The 23106-nt window shown below is 39.4% G+C and overlaps 1 protein-coding gene across 1 annotated transcript in view; it reads left to right on the forward strand.

Annotated features, from left to right (window-relative positions):
* The window catches only part of Znf704 (zinc finger protein 704), a 169881-nt gene that overhangs the window by 572 nt on the left and 146203 nt on the right, over window positions 1–23106 (forward strand). The gene's annotated exons all lie outside the window — the stretch shown is intronic.

Below are 23106 nucleotides of genomic sequence, written 5' to 3' on the forward strand. Positions count from 1 at the left end.
ACTGTTGATTGCTTGCACTCTTGGAGGCGGCCTTTCTTTGGTCAAAGGCCGGGTCGGGTTTGCTGTCTCGTGTGGTACCCGGAAAGGACGCTTCTCACCAGTGGGATGGGGAACTTGGAGCTGGGACGTGGGTAGGCGACCGAGTGGGGACAGGCGAGGTCGGGGGAGTGAGGTTTTATTCTTCTCCGGGGTGGGAGGAGAGTCCCCTTCCGATTTGATTGCTGTTAAAGCTTTTTGAAACTAGCAAGCAGCTTTTCTGGTCCATCCGGCCACCCCTTCCTTCAAGCCCAGAACAATTGTTGATGACTTTCCACTGCGGGCACTTGGGAGGGAACCAGTGCCGCAGAAAACCAAGCCCTGGGTCTCCGCGTGCCTTTTGCGCACGGCTTTGGTACTACCCCCTCGACCTCCCGTGGTTAAACGGTACCACGCTTAGCATTCTCAACATGGCAAATAAGGGGAAAAAAAGGAAATCGGGCGAAGTGATGGGGCGAGGTTTGGCATTTAAAATGGATGTGAGTTTCAGCCGAGAATTCTAGCGAAGTCCCCCGCGCGCGAAAGCTCGGAGCGATCTTTCCGTTGGTGTATCTTCTGGAGATAAGGGGTTTATTATTACACAACTGACTGGCTGGGCTTTCAGGCATGCGATTGGACAAGGCAAGCCACGTTGAGGTTCATGCACCGCGGATGTTGCTAAGAAGTTTTGAGGGCAGCAAGTGGTAAGCGTTGAAGTGAGTGATTCCTTCTCTTCCCCGCCCCCTCCCCCCCCAGTGGTTCTTAAAATCAGCTGAACAACCATTTCTTGGAGTTTTCAGGTCGTCTTGGGAAGTGAGGAAGAAAATACATGAACAAGTAAACTGAATAGATTTTTGGAGCCTGCTCCCACAGTCCCTGGAAGGTTGAGATTGCATTTTCAAAGAATTTGGTTAGTACTCCAGATGTAGGCACAAATATCTTTCCCAGACCACCCAGGAAGTACTACTAGCTCTGGGAGTGAGAAATTTTCAGAAAGTTGTCATTTAGGATGATTGTTTTTGACAGATGCTTGTTGGAATAAGGACTGTGACCACACTCATTAGGGTAGTCTGACTGAATAGCCTACATTGTATGGCTACAGGATATCGCTGGATTTGAATGAAGTCACATTTTGTCAGTGACACAGAATTACAAAGAGTAGTGTGACTCCTTAGCATTTTTGTCCAGACATACTGAATGTATGTCTTGTGGTTTGAATAGTAGTTTTACAAACTGTAATTAAAAATTAAGAATTTATGTTCTGGTCAAAGTAAACCGAACTGTAGGAAAAGTAATCATCCCTATAAAACAGAATAATTAGGGAGTGCTACTTTAAACATCAAAAAGGATTTTTCACATCTTCAAACCAATTTTAAGTTCTTTCAAATTTATAACATATTGCATAGCTCACAACTTTTATAACATATTGCTATGCTTACAAGTTTTCAAGATCTTATATATGTAACATATTCAAGTATAATTTCTTTTTTTCTCCTCCTCCTCCTCCTTGCCTAACCTTGCCTTTTGTTCAAGGTTAGCACTCTTACCACTTGAGCCACAGCGCTGTTTATGTGGTACTGAGGAAGCCCAGGCTTCATGCATGCTAGGCAGGCACTCTACCACCAAGCCACAATCCCAGCCCCAATTTTTTTTTAACTACTTTAAAGACATCTTGACACAGTGTCTGAATAAAGTTTTAGGGCTGTCACAAATAATTTATTATTATGTAGATAAGAATGTCAACATCTTACACATTTTCATTCATTCAACAAGAATTTATTGAGCACTTTGCCAGATGTTGTTCCAGAACACATAGAAAACTTTCCTATGCTCACATATAATAAAAGATGTCATAACAAGACTCAGATATTTGAGTGAGTGAATAGTTAAGCAAGTATGGCCCTTGTGGTTGTGTATATGCTATTGCTGTTGCCCAGTTTTCACTGAGCCAGATCTTGGGTCTTGAACCCACTACAGCAGAACCGATGTGTACATCAGAGGTTGACACAAAGAGATAGTTAATGTCCAAAGAGGAACAGGTAGCTGGAATCAGGCTTCCATTCCAGAGGTTATGTGCTTTCCTAGTATGGGGAGGCTCAGGTGGATTAATAAATGAGTGGAATATTTATGACTTTTCCAATAAAACACCATTGTAACTCCAAGAATTCTGTTTCTACCTCTTTTGACCATGTTTGGCCAGTTGTCAGGGTTATTGTGGAAATTGTAAACTGTCATGGTGCTGGTGGGTAAGCAATTTACTATGGAGATACAAGGAAATGATTCTGAGCACTGCTGACCCATACCTATAATCCTAAGGAGTCTGAAGTCTGAGGATAGAAGTTTCAAGCCAGCTAGGGAAGAAAAGTCCATTCTCATCTCCAGTTAGCTACCAAAAAGCCAGAAATGGAGGTATGGCTCAATAGTAGAGTGCTAGTTTCCAGTGAAAAAGCTAAAGAACAGTGCCTGGGCCCTGAGTTCAAACCTGAGTAGTAGTCGTGCGCGTGCACATGCACACACGTACACACACGTATACACACACACACACACACACACACACACACACGGAAATGGTGATGAGACTAGAGGGCAAGTGGTGGTCAAGATGATAGCCGAGTCAGTTTGAACTGGCCTGACTATTGGATCTGACATCTTGTTTTTCACAGAAGTTCACTGTGCTCAGGCAAATCAGACATTTTTAGTCTCAGTAGACAGGGATGTGTTGGTCAGGGTCAGGAAAGAGAAACAAAGGATAATGAGGAAATGGAAAAAAGAAGGTCAGGGATTACCTGGCAGAACAGGGTACCTATCAAGGAGGAAAAGAGATCAGTCTAAGAGGAACACCCCTCCTAGGAGGGGACATTTGATCTGAAACACTGTGTAGGCTTGAAGTGGGAAGGGGAGGATCACTGTGGCTGGAACTTTGGGAGGGAAGTTAGAAGGTATGTCACAGAGGTCACTCAGGGCCAGCCACATAGATAAGGTGAGCCCTGAAGTCTTCCTTCAGGAAGTTTTAATCAGTAAAAATGTATCAGCTAGTTTTTAGTTTTCAAGAGGTCCTGTTGTATGGAATCTAGAGATCAGCATTGGGAATAGGAAAACCAGTGAGGTGGCTCTGGCTGCTATGGGACAAGGGAGGGCTATGTGGAGTTTAGAGGCTGGCAAAAGCAGAATTAGGGGAAATGATGGACTCAGGATCCTCCATTAGAACTTGTTGATGGGGGTGAAGGGCAGGGAGGAATCCAGGATAAGCTCCACAGTGTGGAGATCAGTGCCATTTGTTGAAATTGAGGAAGCTGGGGGAGTAAAATCAAGTGCTCACTTTTATATAGATTAAGTATGCAGATACTAATTAGACTTACAAGTACAGGTTACAAATAGGCCAGTGGCAGTATGATGAGGAACTGATAGGGTATTCAGTACTAGAGAGAGGAATTTGGGAGTCACCAGCCTGACTTTTGTCATTTAAAGCTGACAGTATAAAGTATAAAGTATCAGTCTAAAGAGAGCCCAGTGAGCTTGGGCTGGTCTCTTAGGCCCAATACAGATTCAGTTTGGGTATAGGAGGAGAAGCCACTGAAACCAGTTAAGCAGTATTTAGATGGGTAGAATATGTAAAGTTCACTAAGTCAAGAGAAGAAAGCAATGAACTGTGAGAATGTTATTGGAAATAAGAAGGAAGTTAAGTGACTGACTCATATGGATGAAATAATATGGAACTTAGTGTTATCTTTGACAAAAGAAGTCAGTGATGGAGAGAGGCTGAGCAGCCGGTGCGAGGTAAGGATGGAGAGGCACATATGAAAACTCTTTTGTTGGACTATAGAGAATGGAGGAGTGGCTAGATGATCTGTGGTCTATTTTGTTTTTTAAAGACAGGATTCAGTAGACTCTAGTATAGTTTTCTGTTAACAAATTACTATAAACTCTTTGCCTTTTACAGTTCTCACAGTTTCTAGAAGTCTGGTCTTAGCTTTACCAGGTCTACTGCCAAGTCTCACAGGCTTAACAATCAAGAGGTTGTTAACTTAGGAGGGTTGTATTCTCATCTGCAGACTTGACCAAGGAAGAACTCACCTCCATGCTTATTCAGATTGTGGGCAGAATTTGTTCCCTTATATCTGTGGGATTGAGACTCTCAGCTTTTGTTGTTGTTGTTGTTGTTGGTTGTGGGGCTTGAACTTTGGGTGCTGTCCCTCAGTTCTTCAGTTCAAGGCTAGCTCTCTACCACTTGAGCCACCACCTCACTTCCGGTTTGCTGGTGGTTTATTGCAGATAAAAGTCTGAAGAACATTCCTGCCCATGTTGGCTTTGAAGTGCTGTCCTCAGATCTCAGCCTCCTGAGTAGCTAGGATTATAGGCATGAGCCACCCGTGCCCGGCAACCCTCAGCTTTTTGCTGGTTGTTACCTGAAGGCTACTGCTAGCTCCTGGAACCCCTCTCCCTCACCTGCCCCTCAGTTCATGTAATTCTTTGTCATATGGATTTCCTTAGCATGAACTCTTACTTCATCAAGTCAGCAAGGAGAATCATAGTGTCTCTTTGTTAGTAAGATACAGTTTTCTGCTGGTACTGGTGGCTCACACCTGTAATCCACAGCTACTCAGGAGACTTGAGATCTGAGGATTGCCATTCCAAGCCAGTCTGGGTAGAAAAGTCCCTTTGAGCTGTGGTTCAAAGTGATGGAGTGCTATCCTTGAGCAAAATAGCTCAGGGACAGTGCCTAGACCCTGAGTTCAAGCCCCACAACAGATTAAAAAAAATTAGTTTCCCATAATTTGGTGTAATTATAAGAGTAGACTTTGTAGTTTTTGATTCTGTTGATTAGAATGGTCACAGTTTCCACTTACACTCCAGGGGAGGGGATTGTATAGGGTCTGTATTCCTAAAGGTGAGGATCATTAGGTATTAACTGTTACGTTTAGAGGGACAGAGATGTAGAGTGAAGGGTGACAACAGGATGAGAGTCCTTGGAAAGCCATAAAGGAGAGTTCTAGAACCCAAGTAGAGTGTCGACCTTTGGACCTTTCTCTCTTTAAACTGGAAAGTAGGTATTTTCTGTCCTAGAAAATGATGGTCAGATGACTTGGCTGGTGGCTTCTGTTTCCCCTATCAGAAGGAATGAGTGCTGGGGTAAGAGAGATCTGAATAAGAATTAGTGGTGTGAAGGTCTGTGTAGGGAGAGAGGAAAGCAAATGTACTAGGGAGATGAAATAGATTTGCTGGACAGTATTTGAAATCCCTCTAGTATTGCTTGATTACTATAGAGTGGACATTCATTTTGGAGTTGAGTGAAATAAGCAAAACATGGTATTACATGGTTTTCGATTTCTAACCAAAAGAAGCTTATGTGACTATCTGCAATGGTAAGATTCCTGTGTCATATACTCACCCTGCACACACAGTTGCAAACCTTCCTCCACAGTACTTCTGGGGGCTTGCATAAGGAATACTAAGTAGCACAGTAAACAGTACCTTCAACTGGAGTTTAACTTAAAAAAAGAAGAAATTACGAAGACAGTGTCAAGCAGAGAAAGAATATGTTGCTATTCAGTGATGGCAGACTAGTAGGGGGCTAAGATAACAAGGCCCAGGACTCCTCTTCCATTTCATGGAAGAGAACATTCATGGAAATAGAACTCAAGAATCTGGAAAGATTGATAATTTGCTGATATAATAATTTAGGAAAAACCAGAACACAAAAGACTGCCAAAGAGGTGTTTTTTTGTTTTTTTTAATCAAGACTACTCCATGTATTGAAAAACTGGGAAAGAAAGGCTTTTAAATGAGCTTATGTATGTCAGAGTTCCAACTTTGAGCACTCAATAAATATTAATCACATGAAATGTTTCTTATATGCCAGGTCTTGGGGAATGGTTAACACATCTATTAGATTATCTCTTGAATATCGGATGACTTAAAAGAACTGTTGGCAGGCACTGCATGGCAAACACTGCATTCCAATTTGCTAACAAGTATGTGTCTTGCAAATGGTCTGTGTTGGCTCGTGCAAAAGGCGTATGCTTAAGATACCAGACAAAGTTGTCATTCACTGACTTGGGGACTGGCAGAGTTGGAAGGCAGAGATTGTCTAGTAATCTAATACCCTCACTTGACTGCCCAGGGCACTGCCACTATGCAAGGAGAGCTGCCTTGTCCAGCAAGGACTGCTAGCTTGTTATCTGGGGCCAGGAGTGTTATCTGGACCCAGTTCTGTCAACTGCAGGGTGTCACCCTTTCTGACTTAGTTCTTTGTGCCAGCAATGATCTGCAGTTCACTTGTTTAGAGTTTGGGATAGAAAAAACAGTAATTTTCTAAAGTACTGTACCTCTCACTGCTTATTTACTTGTATTTTTGGAATGCTTGTTCTCCATAAGGTATGTCAGGTAGAGGCTACCATACCTATGGCTGGAGTATGACAGGTGGGACCTTCTCTGATTCCTGCATGACACTGTTATCCTCCCCATGAGGTTTTAAAGACTCATGTAGTACATGAGTAATGTAGAGAATGGCAACAATTTGGAAAAGAGCTTCATACCATTCATCACTCCATTGCCAAGGAAGCAGTTTGCCTAGAAGACATAAGTAATAATAAGCCATGCTAGTGTCTTCTCTTTCATAACACTTTCACTATGTTTGCATGATGTGTCCCGTAGCCCAAACATGGATAACAAAATAAACAAACAAAACACCTCCCGAAGTCAAGCTCCATTCTGAATCTGCTTTACCCCTTACTTAGTGAGAAGGAACCAGAGAGAGCCTCAGCCATGTGCATGCCTGATTGAGGATAAGGACTTGGTTTGTTAGAAAGTCCTTCTCAATTAGGTTAATGTATACTCTTACCTGGGGAGAGACTTGGAGGGAGAAGGACTTCAGTTGCAACATTAGAGCTTCTTGTCTGTCTGAACAGTGTCATCACTATGAGTGTATGAAATGTTTGCCAGAGTCAAAGGGATCTTTTAGTAGCCAAGTGCAGTCTCATGTTTAGGTCAATGCCTGACTTCCATTAGACTTTCTTTTTTTTTCTCTTTGAGCCACATTTCCAGCTCTGGTTAAAAAGTTAGTGAGGCATGATGGCAAACATCTGTAATCTAAGTATTTGAAAGCAGAGATAAGATGATTGGGGTACAAGGTCTGCCTTGGCAAAATCACAGGAAACAAACTAAAAACAGGACTAGGAACATGGTTCAAGTGGTGCCAGAGTGCTTGCCTAAGGCTCTGAGTTCAATTCCCTGCACCTGTTCCCCTCCTCAAAAACAAACAACATCAAAAATCCCCTCTTTGGTGAGGAATTCTAGTTCATTACTAAGACCTCTTCCATGGCCTTTGTATTTAGTAAGATGCTAGAGAGCAGGCTTGAGTAGAAGCTAGGGGATCCTTCCACTTAACCACACTCACTGCTGCTCCCTTTCTGTAGATTAAGAAATAATATGGTATGGACTCTGGATTCAAATTCTGACATATCCGCCTGCTAGTTTTGTGGCCTTATGAAGTAAGTTAATGTCTCCATGTTGTCATTTGAAATGTTGGATAAATTATTCCATTATTGGTGATTGCTACTATATATGGCTCAGTGACCTTCCCAAATGAGATGTGGATGGAAGTTTATTTCTTTTATGGTTTTGTAAAGGATTATTAATTTTTAAAATTTTGCTTAAGGATCCCAAATCCTATTCTCAGTTTCATGCTCCTAAGGTATTTCACAGAGCTGCTTCTGAAGTGACACTGTTCATCTGAACTCTGGTGTTCATTGTAATATCAACTTTAATCTTCCCTTTCAGTCTGAGCTGAAAGCTGTGAGTCATTTACCTTCTTGAGCATTGAGGACAGAGCCATTCTTTTTTCAATGCTCCTCAGTCTGTTCAGATGTATAGATCTTACATCCGGGAAAACCTGGATATTGTCCAAAACAGTAGGAAAAGAGAGTTAGTTGTTGTTGAAAGATGCTGTGGAAACAAAATGATGTCATCTTTCACTTCTAACTTGCATGGGGCTGAGAATCTCAGGGGTATGGATTTGCCCTTTGCTTGGACTTTGTTTGACAAAGGAATCATTTTGAATCTTTGAGTAGAGGAGGAGTGGTAGCCCAAAGTATAACTATATTTTTGTATCTTCTAGTTATTAGGGAAGAGAAAGGGATTTTATGGTTAATCAACTTTGGGGAAATCCAGTTAAAAATAGAGATACAGTCAGGATGTGGTAACACATGGCTATAATCCCAGCACTTGGAGGTCGAGGCAGGAGGGTTGTAAATTTAAGAACAGTTTGTGCTACCTAGCAAGACCCTGTCTCAAAAAATAACCCCACAAAAATCAAAAGCAGATAAAAAAAAGTCAAACATAGAGATATTAGAAGAATAATGGCTGATGCATCTATCTGTTAGAGGTAGAATATAATGTGGCATTTACATGGTTATTGGACTGTAGAGGGTTTGTTTTTTTTTCCAGAGCAGCTTCCATTTAGGAATTAATTAGTAATTAAGGAAAGGATTGTCTCATAGCTTGAAATCAATAACAAGAATTGTACTATTAAAGAAATAAATTGTCACTGTGTGTGGTGAAACATACCTGAAGTCTCAGCTTCGGTAGTTCACTCAAATACAAGAGACAGAAAGGCAACATGGTCAGACCTTGTGAAGTCAAGTTTACGCCACAGAGAGGGGCTAAAAGTGTTGTTAGTGGGTCATACAAGTTTTGAAATACTTTTTCTCATAAAGCTGGTAGCTGATTCAATATCAAGTTTCTCAAAAGAATATTTTATGTAGTAAATTTTCACTTTCTATAGCTGTGAACACCATTCTCATGTGTGAAGTTGAGAATAGTAGAGAACACTATCTTTTTTGACAAATTGGGCTCCAGGATGGGTCTTGTGGGCGAGATATGAAGGTGTGAGAAGTGTGATCATAACAGAATTAAAAAGTGCCAAGGGAGCTAGAAATCACAAGGTGTTTAAATCCCATGCATAAGAATTTATTAATCTGTTTTTTACATCTTCAAAAATTATTGAAGATTCTAGGAGAGTTTAAATGAGAAGAATGACATTTACTAGGATACCAGGTTTGATGTCATTTCTGTCAACAACATCGTTACAGAAAGGGGTTAAATACTTATGGATTGAGTGCAGTGTGCAAAGATTTTTTAAGTTGTATGTTATTCAACATTTTTTTTCATATCCCCAACATTTGATGTATTATAATTTAAAGGAAGGTCCTCATAGCTAACCTTATTTGACCCTTGTGATAATCTTGGGAGGTGTATACTGTTATCCTTATTTTATAGATGTAGAAAATAAGACTCAGAGAAAAATAGTAATTTCTGTGGAAATAAATATGTGTGGTAATTTTATATTAAATGACATAGATATTTGTTAGATATTTCAGGAAACAGTTGGGAACCAACAGATTTTTTTTCTTATTGTTCCACAACTTTTTTGTTTGTTTGGGTTTTTTTTTAAACTGTATTTTGTTTTTTGGTCTTTTTTTCTTTTTTGGTACTGGGGATTGAACCCAGGATGTTGCACTTGCTAGGCAAGCACTTTGCCACTGAGCTACATCCTAGCCCTCTTTTCTTTATATATATATATAATTGTAAAGATACTGTAGAGAGGGGGTTACAGTTACATGAGTAAGGTATTGAGCATTGTTACCCCCTCCTTTGTTTTTCTCCTACCATCCTATAGAATTCCATTGAATACACACACACACACACACACACACACACACACACACACACACACACCTCACATTTTCTTGATCCATTCATCTACTGAAGGGCATCTGGGTTGGTTCCATATTTTAGCTATCTTTTTTTTTCTTTTGGGTCCAGTCATGGGGCCTGAACTCTGGGCCTGGGTGCTGTCCCTCAGTTCTTCAGCTAGCTCAAGGCAAGTGCTCTACCACTTGAGCCACAGTGCCACTTCAGACTTTTTTCTTTTTTTTGCTTATGTGGTGCTGAGGAATCAAACCCAGGGCCTCAGGCATGCAAGCAAAGCGCTCTATCACTGAGCCACCTTCCCAGCCCAATATATCTTAACTATCTTATGCTACAATAAACATAGTTGTGCTGGTAGCTTTAGTATGGCCTTCTTTGTGACCATTTGGGTAAATGCCCAAAAGTGGGATTGCTGGGTCATGGGGGCTCTCTATGTATAGTCTTTTGAGGAACCTCCATACTGCCTTCCAGAGTGGTTGAACAAGTTTACCCTCCCACCAACAATGCATTAGAGGGAAACCAATAGATTAAAAAAAATAATTGGAATTGGTACCTAAACAACAATGGAAATTTAAGGAGAGAAAATACTTTGGAGTGAATTATACATTGAAACGACGTGAGCTACAGTTTTCATAGGTCACCACGGATGTTTTCATGTAGCTTCTACATGCTTTGCAAATTAGCTACGAGCACTCACTGAAAACTAGACTCTACTAATTTCAGTAAATTTGAATTAGAATCCCAATTTAACTTTCATGGGATTTTTTTAAAAGCTCAAGTTAATTTTTAAACAATATTTTTAAGTAGTAGCTTTGTATATTCCCAACTCAAAACAGATTAGAAAAATAATGGAAATGTTACAGTAAGCATTTTAGAACTTATTACAATAAGATTTTAGAACTTACAGTCCACTTATGTGGATTGTGTCAATTTGAGAAAAAAAGGTCTTGTTTCATCATATATTAATTGTAGTAAAAAATTCCCATAAAGAACATGAGTACTTGAGCCTGCACACCAAAGTATTTTAGGTGGAAAACAGTGATTACCAGGAGGGGAGGAGTGAGTTGAAATTTTCTGAGATGACTGGGCCTATGGCGAGAGCAGGGTTTTCCCTTTGAATTTCTCAGTGGCTTGAGGGCTGTTGGGTGTTAAAAAGGTTCTGAAAAAAATGTTTTAGTTATCCTTTGGGTGACAGTAATCCTTTTAGTTCTTTATTCTTATTTTAAAAGAGATCTCCATTTAAATAGGTTTTTCTCTCCATTCAGGGATTTATTTTTTTCCACTTGAAATTTTCCCCTCCCTCCCTCCCTTCCCCCTTTCTTACTTCCTTCTTTCTTTCCTTCCTTCCTTCCTTCCTTCTTTCCTTCTTTCCTTCCTTCCTTCCCTCCCCCTTCCCTTCCCTTCCCCCTTCCTCCTTGCATCTTCCCTTCCTTTACTTCCTCCCCTCTCTCCTTCCTTCCTTCTCCCCACCCTCCTCCCCAGTCTCTCCCTCCATCCCTCCCTCCCTTCCTTCCTGAAGTTTTTTGTTCAAGGCTAGTGCTCCACCACTTTGAGCCATAGTGCCACTTCCAGTTTTATGGTCGTTAATTGGAGATGTCTCATGGACTTTCCTGCCCAGGCTGGCCTTGAACTGTGATCCTCAGATCTCAGCCTTTTGAGTAGTTAGTATTACAGATGTGAGCCACTGGTACCAGACTAATAGAATTTTTCTTTTAATCTAACACAGATATTATTTTGGGAAAACTCTAATTGAAATGATAGTGTTTTATTGTTTTGCAAACAATGTCTATCTTTATGTATTAAAACTGGGATGCCTCAAACATCTTGGTTAAGACGAGTGGCAAATTGATTATATGTTTTAAAAATTTTTCTAACACAGGTTAGCTGTTCAGTGGATGGCTATTTCATTGCACAAAAGTTTACTGAGCTCTTTGTGAGCGCATAGAACACAGAACAGAGCAGTCTTGCTCATATTCTAGAGGAAAGTTGGTAAACTTTGCAGATGATGGTGGGGTGTGCTATTTTACTGAGCTGGAAGTATGGGCAGGAAGAAAAGAATCAGGTTGGAAAGGAGAATTCTGTTTTAACATGAAGTTTGAGGTGTGATTCTACCTGCAGAAGGACATGTGAGCAGGCTAGAGCTAAGTGGAAAGGGCAGAGCTGGGGAGGACAGAAGCCTGGGTTCATAGAGTGTGTTTAAAAATGATGGGATTGTTTTACAAGGCCTGGGAAGATGTCAGCAGAGAAGGAATGATGACCAGCTCTGGTTCTGGGACACTTCAGATGTCATCTGTATCTGTCTCTCAACAGCATTATTGTCATATAATTTACATATCATATAACGTTGTCTTTACTGTCTAAAGTTCAGTGCTATCTTTTACATTCCCAGAGTTGTGCAGCCATTTCTACAACTTTAACATTGTAACTCTTTTTTAATGCCCCCAATAGCAATCTGGGACCCATCACCATCACCATTCCTTATGCGCCTTGCAGGGCCACTTCACTAGAGATTTACTTCGTTTTTTTAGTACCAGCAAGTCTTTATTCATTCATGTTTTTTTCAGAAAGAAAAGATGGGAGATGCTAAAGGAGGAATTTGTTAGCATGAAGGGCTATGAAGGAAAAGAAGAACCCAGTACAGAAAAACAAACATTTGATAAGTATACTTCAATGATGAGTCATGATCATATCAGGGGTTCAGTCTTATGTTAAGCAATGAAATAGATAGATCTTTGTTTTCCTCCTTTATTCTGCCTTGATTCTAGAGAAAGCTTTGACTTTTAGAAGTAACTGAAGTCTTAAATTTATCCAAATGACATCCTATTATCTATCTTTATCTATATCTACAGTATCTGTCATCTGTCTGTCTCTGTCTTTCTGTCTGTCTGTTACAGAAAGAAACAGGGTCTTGGGATATAGGCCAGGCTTGTCTTGAACTCACAAGCTACTGTCTAAGCCACTTGAGTTCTGGGATAACAAGTGTGGACCACCATGTCCAGCCTATTAGAAGATCTTGTAGCCATGTTAGCATCGGATTCTTGCATTACTGTAAGAGTTCTTGAGTGAATAGATGAGCTTCTTCACAATTCATATGTTTGTGTGAAAAACCATCCACATGAATGGGCAAAAATAAAGAACCTCACCTACCCCTTTTTTGCACCATATACAATTTTTCAAAATAGATTATAGATGTATATGAAAATATAACTTACAAAGCTATAAGAAGCAGAGGAGGTTTTGAGGCATGTAAAGTTTTTTTAAACAAGACCCAGGTAGAAGTAATTACTAAAAAATGATAAATTAGATATTATGCAGGCCAAAAACTGCTAAATGATACAATTAAGAAAACATTAAATAGTATTTGATTAAATTGATTAATACATGAATACGCATTAGATTAAACTGATTACATCTGCTATCACTTTTATATGGGGATATCAAAACTGTCATTTAGTTTTTTCTTTGCACTAAACACTTTGCTAGGTGGGAAAAATATACTCTTACGGTCTTTTTGGCATGTTCAGTTTTGTGGAAGAAACAGTGAAATAAGCAGTTATACCGTGAAGTGACAACAACAAGGATAGTGAGAGTATAGGACACACACTGTAGTTTTGTTATTGCTAAAGTGGAACCTGGCATTGGTTAATAATTACTAACTTGCTTAGCCAGTCTCAGTTCACATTTGCTGACTTCCTGTCTTCCTTTTTTTTTTGTTCTGAGCAAAGGGACTGGAATTTTAAAGTTAAGTATAGATAGTGGCTTAGTTCAGGTAATAATATGTCCTGCTTTCAGTATACTATGAAGAGAAATAGAATTGTAGTTATTTAAAGAAACTCTATTTTAATGTTGATATTCTACTATCCTATTTGAAAGGTAGTTTTTCAAGAAGTGGTATCAGTATCAAAGTTAGGCAGTTGTTCAGTTCTATTTCCTGGTAGAACAGTGCATTGAGTGTCTTGCTCAGACAGTCCTTCTAACACCTGCTAAGTACTTCTAGTGTATTTTTAAAGAACTTAGAATTGTTGACAGGAAAGCAGTAAGGTGAAAAAGTAGAGTAAAAATTTAGGATGGAGTATATTACTAAACAGAGGAACTTTACTTTTTAAATATAAACATATAATGGGAAATTAAAGCTTTGTTCCTTTTAACCCTTGAATTTAGTATAGCAAAACATTGATTATGACTTGTAATTTTGCAGTGCTTTAAACGCTCCTTTATACTTTTTATAAGTTGTACAGGGATCAGTCACTTCAAGTTAATTATCAGGCAACCATTACCATAAAAGTTAAAATTACTAATTTAGGATGGCTTAATAGTTTTTTGTTTGTTTTGTTCTGTGTGTGTGTGTGTGTGTGTGTGTGTGTGACACGCGCATGCCTGTGCTTGTGCATGCTGGTAATGGGGTTTGACCTCAAAGCCTAGATATTGTTCTTGAATTTTTTTGCTGAAGGCTAGCAAGCACTCTACTCTTGACCTTCTGCTGGTTAATTGGAGATAATCTCATGGACTTTCCTGCCAAGGATGGCTTTAAACCTGGATCCTCAGATCTCTTGTTTCTTTTTCTTTTTTGGGTCTGGTCGTGGGGCCTGAACTCTGGGCCTGGGCGCTGTCCCTCAGCTCTTTAGCTCAAGGTTAACGCTCTACCACTTGAGCCACAGCCCCACTTCTGGCTTTTTTCTTTTTGCTTATGTGGTGCTGAGGAATGGAACCCAGGGCCCCAGGCATGCAAGGCAAGCATTCTACCACTGAGCCAACTTCCCAGCCCAGATCTCTTGTTTCTTGAGTAGCTATAATTTCAGGTGTGAGCCATTGGTACAGAAGATTTAATATTTTGTTGTTTGTTTGTTTTCTGGGTCTGGTCGTGGGGCCTGAACTCTGGGCTTGGGCACTGTCCCTCAGCTCTTCAGCTCAAGGCTAACGCTCTACCACTTCCGGCCTTTTTCTTTTTGCCTATATGGTGCTGAGGAATTGAACCCAGGGCCTCATGCATGCAAGGCAAGAGCTCTACCACTGAGCCACCACCTTCCCAGCCCCGAGACTTAATTTTTTTTTAATTCCCTCTAAGTTTTTCCCCATTCTGTATGTCATCTGCCATGTATTCCTAGATTTTCATATTTCATGCTGGTATCTTCCATGGTAACACCTTCTTCCTGAGTCTTTTCTTCATGCATGTCGAATTGATGATATATCTTTCCTAATGACTCCCAGGCTATTAACATCCTCTGCCCTTCATTCAGAAAATACCCATTGATTTTCATTTTCTCAATCATCATTTTGACACCAGTACCCAGTAGAAACTTGTACAGAAAAGGGTGCTGAATAAATGCTTAACTGAGCATATTATTATCAAAACACTGATGATTTGTGCCTCATTCTCACTTGTCTTTTGTTTATTTTATGCCCAGTTCTACTTATTTTTTGCACCATTTTTTGTCTTCCCCAGTTATCTCTAGCAGTTTTCTCATGGCTTCCTTTTTGCCACAATTCCCTCATTTAAGCCTGTTTTCCACAGAACTACTAAAATAATCTTGGGGTTTATGTAACTTTTTCTTATTATAGAAGCAATACTTGTAGAACATTTTAATGTCCTGGTAAGGAAAAAGACGATACTAATAATCATCTGGATTTCCACTTATTCTTGCTGTATATATCCTTCCAAACCACAAGAATAGTGCTATTTACAGGGAGATCACTTATTTGGCAAATGCTATTCTAAGTGAGCTACCTTTAAACAAAGAAAACAAGCAAACAGTTCTTGAACAGCCAAAACAGATGTCAAAATACAACTTATCTACTTGCTTAATTCAAATCAGAAAGCATCTCCTCTGTGCTACAGTAATCAAAACATCATGCTAAAAACTCTTTGAAGGCAGAGTATAGAAGGCAAAGTTTCTATCTTTGGCTGAAAGATAGAAATAATTATTTCTAAGTTTCCAGTTCTCAATCTGTATGAAACATAAATCTATGTTTCTGTTCACTCATACTGAGAACTTAGTCCCAGTATATGTGTTTATGTTTTCTTGGCCCACTATAAATTTAAAGTTGGGAACTAGTAGGCTGGCAAGGGAGTGGAGGAAATAGGGTAACAGCCCTCTATTAAGTAGTGTTCTGTGTTCTAAGAGTAGCAAATATAAAACATGTTGATGGAGGAATTGAAATACATATATCTAAATTGTACAACTATGAATACAAAATAAGAAATTACCAAATTCTGGGCACATTTAGTGTGGTGGCATGGGACTTCTGAGGGCATGTCACAAGGTTAGAATTTAGTAACACTTCTGGAATATTGCACCATGAAGAAGAGTTTATTATGCTTGGGAGAGAGGCAATGAAACCTCTAATACATTTTAGAGAACTTTGCAACAAAATTATTAAAGCCTATCGGTCAAAAGGCATAGAAGCCTCCTTTTTTTTTTTTTTTGGTCTGACCATGGGACCTGGGCCTGAACTCTGGGCCTGGGTGCTGTCCCTCAGCTCTTGAGTTCAAGGCTAGCGCTCTACCACTTGAGCCACAGTGCCACTTCTGGCTTTTTTCTTTTTGCTTATGTGGTGCTGAGGAATGGAGCCCAGGGCCTCATGCATGCAAGGCAAGCGCTCTACCACTGAGCCACCTTCCCAGCCCCGAGCCTCCTTTCTTTTAAATTTAAATTTTACTGTAAAGGTGACATACAGAGGGGTTACAGCTACATAAGTTAGGTGGTGAGTACATTTGTTTTTGAACAATTTTAGCCCCTCCCTTTTTTCTCCCACTTCTTCCTCTCTTGACGCCTCACTGCCCAAGTTGTAAGGTTCATTTCCAACATAGTCTAGTGAATATCACTGTTAAATTAGTTCTTCCTTTGTCCCACACTTTTATTTCCATTCCCTTCCCCAAATCAGATAACTTGTATATCAGACAAAGGGTACAGAAATCAAAAACAGTAGCAACAAGGAATAAACCAAAGAAAAAAAAAGAAAGAAAAAAGAAATAACTGAAAACTGTAATAAAAGTCCCTCTTGTTCCATTTCTTTGAGTTCATTCCGATAAGCATCATTTTATATGGTCAAATGCACATAGCTATTGAACCATTGTGATCCTTTCCTAAGAATATCCTGCTTTGTTCTCAGTGTGTGATGTTTAGTGCTATTTAATCATGTCCAAGTGTAATTGTCTTTTCCCATCAATTGGACTGACTTGTAGATTTATAGACATATTCTAGTTATTACAAAAGAGGGATACTCTGCAGCCTATGTTTCTTTGGGTCTGGCTTACTTCACTTAATATATTTTTTTCCAAGTCTTTGCATTTCCTTTCAAATGGGACAATGTCATTCTTTCTTTAAAATTAAGTAATTACATAAATTTCACAGTATTGTAGCATAGTGATACTTAGCTAAAGTCATCAACACATTTTAACCTTCACAATGCTAATTGTCATTATCTTGATCTACAAAGCTTATGAACTCTACAGACTTCAACAATGAAATTGTTTCTTCTGAATCGGGTGATTTGCACATTTCTTTCCTTTTGCTTAGTATCAGCTGTTCCCTTTTTCCCTCTCATTCCCTCCCTCCCGTCACCACCCTAGAATCCATTCACTTTCATCAATGTCCATTACAGCTGATGGGTCTCTCTGTTGTATTTTTTTCACCTGTTTTTCTCTAGTTCTGTGCCCCCTCCTAGTTTCCCTCAGATGTGCATGTGTATACACCATATATGGGGTCAAGCACATAGAATCATCTAGAAACTATATGATAAATTAGGAAGAGGTCCTTTGTTTTTTCGGTCCTGTTTACTTTGTTATATCTCGTTGTGTTTTGAATCTAACATCTGCATATCAGGGAAAATGTGCAGTTTGTCTTGGCTTATCTCGCTCAACATGATTTGTTCTAATTCCATCCATGTCCCTGCAAATTCCATTATTTTGTCCTTTTTAATGGTTGTGTAATATTCCATTGTATATAGGTAGCACAATTTTTGGATCCATTCATCTATGGTGGGGCATCTGGGTTGTTTCCATATTTGGCTATTGTGAACTGTATGGCAGTGAACATAGAGGTGCATGTGTCCTTGTTGTATCCTAGTTCTTGCTGCTCGGGATAGATGTTGAGGATTAGTATGGCTGGTCATAGGGAAGGTCTATGTTTAGTTTTCTGAGGAACCTCCAGACTGCTTTCCGGAGTCATTGTTTTAGATTATATTCCCACCAGCAGTGCAGTAGAGTTCTTCTTTCTTCACATCCCTACCAGCATGCGTCATCTGAATTTAGAGTATAGGCCATTCTGACTGGGGTAAGGTGGTATCTCAGGGTTGTTTTTATCTGCATTTCTTTTACAGCCAGGGATGATTAACATTTCCACATGTGTTTCTTTGCCATTTTTATCTCTTCTTCTGAGAAATTTCTCTTTAGCTCCCTTGCCCCATTTAGAGATTGGTTTGTTAGATTTGGGAGGGGTTAGTTTCTTGAGCTCCCTGTATATAATGGATATTAGGCCACTGTCTGATATACTGCTGGTAAATATCTTTTCCCAGTTGGTTGGCTGTCTTTCTAGTTTGGTAGCTATGTCTTTAGCTGTGCAGAAACTTTTAATTTTCAGATATTACCATTTGTCAAATCTCTCTCCAATCTGTTGTGCCACTGGGACTCTGTTCAGGAAGTTCCTGCCTGCGCCTATAAGTTCTAGTGTCTCTCCTACTCTGTCCTACAGTAGTTTCAGAGTTTCAGGTTTGATGTTGAGTTCTTTAATCCATTTTGAGTTGATGTTAGTGCATGGTTTGTGGTCATTTGGGTAAATGCCCAGGAGTGGGATTGGGTCAAAGGGAAGCTGTATGTTTAATCTTTTGAGGATCATCCATACTGCTTTCCAGAATGGTTGAACAAGTTTACATTCTCACCAACAGTGTAGTAGCATTCCCTTTTGGCCACATCCCCACCTGCATCTGTTATTACTAGTTTTCTTGATAATGTCTAATCTAAACAGGGTGAGGTGGAATCTCAATGTAGTTTTGATTTGCATTTGCCAGAGTTGTTGAACATTCTTCATGTGTCTATTGGCCATTCTTATTTCTTCTTTGAAAAGGTCTCTCTTTAAGCCTTTAGTCCATTTATTGATTGGGTGGTGGTTTTGTTGAGGATTTGTTTTTGGAGGGTTTATATTTTGAGCTCTAAGTATATTTTAGATATGAGGCCCTTGTCTGGTGCATAGTTAGTAAAGATCTTTTCCCAGTCTGTGGGCTTTCTATTTATCTTGCTATTCCTTTGCCATGCAGAAACTCTCCACTTGGATGCAATCCCATTTATCCAGCCATTCTTTGGTTTGTTGTGTTTCTGATCTTTACTTGGAAGTTTTGGCCTGTGTTAGTGTTCCTCCTATCCCTTCCTGTAATATTTTCAGGTCTTTTTTTTTTTCTTTGTCAGTCGTGGGCCTAGGTGCTGTCCCTTAGCTATTCAGCTCAAGGTTAGTGCTCTACCACGTGAACCACAGTGCCAATTCCGGCTTTTTCTGCTTATGTGGTGCTGAGGAATCAAACCTAGGGCCCCATGCATGCAAGGCAAGCACTCTACCACTGAGCCACCTTCCCAGCCCAGGGTATCTGGTCTTACATCAATGTCTTTGATCATTTTGGAATTAATTCTGATGCAGGGTGATATATAAGGATCTAGCTTCAGTTTTCTGCATGCGTATAGCCAATTCTTCCAGCACCATTTGTTGAAGAGGACTCTCTTTCTTCCATTCTGTGTTTTTTGTTCTCTAATCAAAGATAACTGGCTATAGGTCCGTGGATTCATTTCTGGGTCTTTGATTCTATTCCATCACTCCTCAGGTGCCAGTTCTTTGCCAGTACCAAGCTGTTTTTATTACCGTGGCTTTATAATAGCGTTTAAGTTTGGTATTGATATTCCTCCAGCACTGTTTTTCCTGCTAAGGATTGTTTTTGCTATTTGGGGTCTTCTGTTAGTCCATTTAAATTTTTGGATTGATCCCTCTATATTATTAAAGACTGTTGTTGGGTTTTGATGGGTATTACATTGAATTTGTAGATAGCTTTGGGCTCTTGCCATTTTCATGGTATTAATCTTCCCAATCCGGGAGCATGGGAGGTTTTTCCACTTCCTTAAACTGATTTAATTTCCTTTTTCAAGTTTTTCAAGTTTTTATCATAGAGATCCTTCACATCTTTGGTTAAGTCAATCCCTAGGTGGTTTTTTTTGAGGCTGTTGCAAAAGTAGTTGCTTTCCTGATTTCAGCTTCTCATTGTTGGCAAACCGAAAAGCTATTGATTTTTGTGGATTAATTTTATACCCTCCCTCTTTGCCAAAGTTTCAGATCAGCTGAAGTAACTTGGGAGAGAGGTTATTTAAATAGATGACCATGTCATCTGCAAAGAGGGAGAGTTTTACTTCTTTCCCTATTTTGATCCCCTTTATGTTTGTCTCTTGCCTTATCGCTCTAGCTAGGAATTCCAATACTACGTTGAAGAGGAGTGGAGAGACCAGACATTCTTGTCTTGTTCCTGATTTTAGAGGAAGTGTTTGTTTTTTTTTTTAACATTTTTCCATTAATGCTGGCTGTAAGTTTGCCATATATAGTCTTTATTATATTGAGAAATGTTTCATGGAATTCTAGCTTCTCCAGAGCTTTTATCATAAATGGGTGTTGATCTTGTCAAATGCTTTTTCTGCATTTGTTGAGTTGAATTTGGTTCTTTTTGTTGCTTCTGTTGATTTGTGAATTCCATTAATTGACTTGTATGTGTTGAACCAGCTTTGCATCCCTGGAATGAATCATAATTGATCATAGTGTATGGTGTATGTTTTTTTTTTATTAGTTGTTGAAGTCGGTTGGCCAGAACATTAAAGAGAAGTTTTGTATCAATGTTCATCAAAGAGATGGGCCTGTAGTTCTCTTTCTTTGATGAGTTTGGGGATCAGGGTTATGTTGGAGAAGCCTCCTTTATTTATAGTTGATGTGGCACATATGTGTTCATGTAGATAAGGTTACTGCATTTTTATTTTTACTATGTTTGCCATTATGGATACACACGCCCAAATAATTCTGTTCATTCCCAATAATGGGCTTAGACTTCTTCTCAGTAAGGCCCACTTGTGCCTTCCTGCCTTTCCTTAAGGTATAGATCTTAAAAGTCCAAGAGGTGATATCCTAGGCATAGTATCAAAAGAACACTGGGCATTTAACCTAGATTGCATTTTTAAGGGATTCCTCCTGGCTGTGAGCATTGTATTCTTTTTCTTACTCCCACTCCCTCAGTAGACATGCCTTCTTGATTCATCCACCAGAAAACTAAGCCCTATTGCTTATGTGGCTACTGATATATAAGATCATGAATGAGGCTTTGCTCTTATTTTTTTATACTGGTCTTGGGGACTGAACTCAGAACCTGGGTGCTGTCCCTTCACTTTTGGGTTCAAGGTTAGTGCTCTACCTCTTGAACCACAGGTCCACTTCCAGCTTTTTTAGATTTTAGACTACTGAGTAGCTAGGATTACCGACATGAGCCTAAAGTGCCCAACTTTAGGCTTTGCTCTTGAAATGAGAGAGATTCACACCTGTGTGAGTTGGGGGGGGGGAGATGTTTTAAACTTTGTTGTTGATTTATGCCTTTTGCTCAGACCACAGTAATAGACTTGCCTTTGTTTTCTCAAAACAATATGGCTCAGTTCTGCAGGCTAATGGCTGGAGTTGATCAGGAATCATGCCTGCTCACCTGTAACCTGTTCTTTGTCAGACATTGTCCCCACCTGAGGCATTCTGATCACTTATGAGAAGCAAACTTGGATGCAGACATTTCTGGTCCAGCTTTTTGAATTGTGTAGTAACTAATTAGCTCAAAAGTGTCCATGAACACAGAAAGGAAAAGGAAAAAAAAAGAAAACTATATAAAACTGTGGAGCAAATAGTGTTTGACCTACATTAAATCTGAAAAGCAGTAATAGAAAATAAGCTGAATGGCAGTCTAGGCAAAAAGCAAAACAACAAAAGCATGTAGAGACCAAGGGCCAGGAAAGGGCATGGTGGTGATGGTTGAAGTAGAATCCAGCATTGATGCTAGATCCACATAACCTTGCTGTCTTAATAGTAACATGCTATGCAATATCATCTACCATGTAAGACACGTTTTGGTGTCACAGGAAAGTTTTATTTAGGGACAGGGATTAAGTACTTTTATCTCATGGATGTATTATAAATGATTTTAAAGTAGAGTACATATAAAGAAATAAGAAACTATGGAAAGATAAGGATAGTCTACTTATTGTAAAAAAAGTAACCAGTTATATTTTTATATTGGAGAAAAATAACACAGAAAGTTTCTGGTGAACTTCGGTACATACATGAAAAGCAAATATAAAGATGCACACCAGTAATGTTACAATAAATTTTTGTGAAATCCTCAAAAAAAAAGGTATCATTGCCAAGGAAGTCAGTAAAATGTTTCAGGAAAAACTGATAAAAAGCATAGCAAAACAAACAATGGAATCCAATATTACACACAAAATTCAATAAAAGCAGGTTTTTATAATGGGAACAACAGAAAATTCTGATAAAAACAGTAAATAGTCAAGCTACATTAATGTAAATAGCTACTTACAAAAGTTAAAACAAAAGCCTAATCATAAAAGTTTTAATCTTTCTCCTTAGACCTCAGAAATCTACCACCTTCAGAGCCAGATGAGCAGAGCCTGAAAATTTACCATTCTTGCTCGATTCCAAATGGTGTTTTATCACTGGAGCACTGTGGTGAAGATTGTGTCAGCCCATGATAGAATGTGCCTTTCTAGTAGGTCTTTACAGTATTGGTTGCCAAGATTATATTATCAAGCTGAGACTCAATATTTTGTCAGTCTTTCTCTTTGGGCCACAGATTATAATGATAGTAAGTTTCACACTAGAGTGAAGGAAAAACTTTCCACCTCAGATGGGCTAGATTGGTTTTGTGTCATTTATTTCTGTGAAGGAAAGGACCTTCATTTCTTGGGGTGTTTTGTGTTGGTGGGCAGAGAGAAGATGGGGAAGTAGCATGTGGATGTCTGAGAACCACTAGATGTGTCATCTTTGCATCACTGTAATAAATACCTGAATTATTCGCTTACAAAGGGAGAAGATTTATTTTGGCTTACAGCTTTTGCTTTACTCTATGGTTGGTTGGCCTTATTGCTTTTGGGCCTGTGGTGATGCACTATATCAAAAAAGGAGCATATGGAGGAGCAAAACTATTCACCTCATGGCCAGATTTTTTTTTTTTTAAGTGGAAGAGAAGCCAGGCGCTGGTATCTCATGCCTGTAATACTAGCTACTCAGGAGGCTGAGATCTGAGGATTCCAGTTCAAAGCCAGCCTGGGCAGGAAAGTTGGTGAGACTCTTATCTCCAATAAACCACTGA

This window comes from Dipodomys ordii, unplaced genomic scaffold (genome assembly GCF_000151885.1).
Source record: "Dipodomys ordii isolate 6190 unplaced genomic scaffold, Dord_2.0 Scaffold17, whole genome shotgun sequence".
In the NCBI taxonomy this organism is placed as follows: Eukaryota; Metazoa; Chordata; class Mammalia; order Rodentia; family Heteromyidae; genus Dipodomys; species Dipodomys ordii.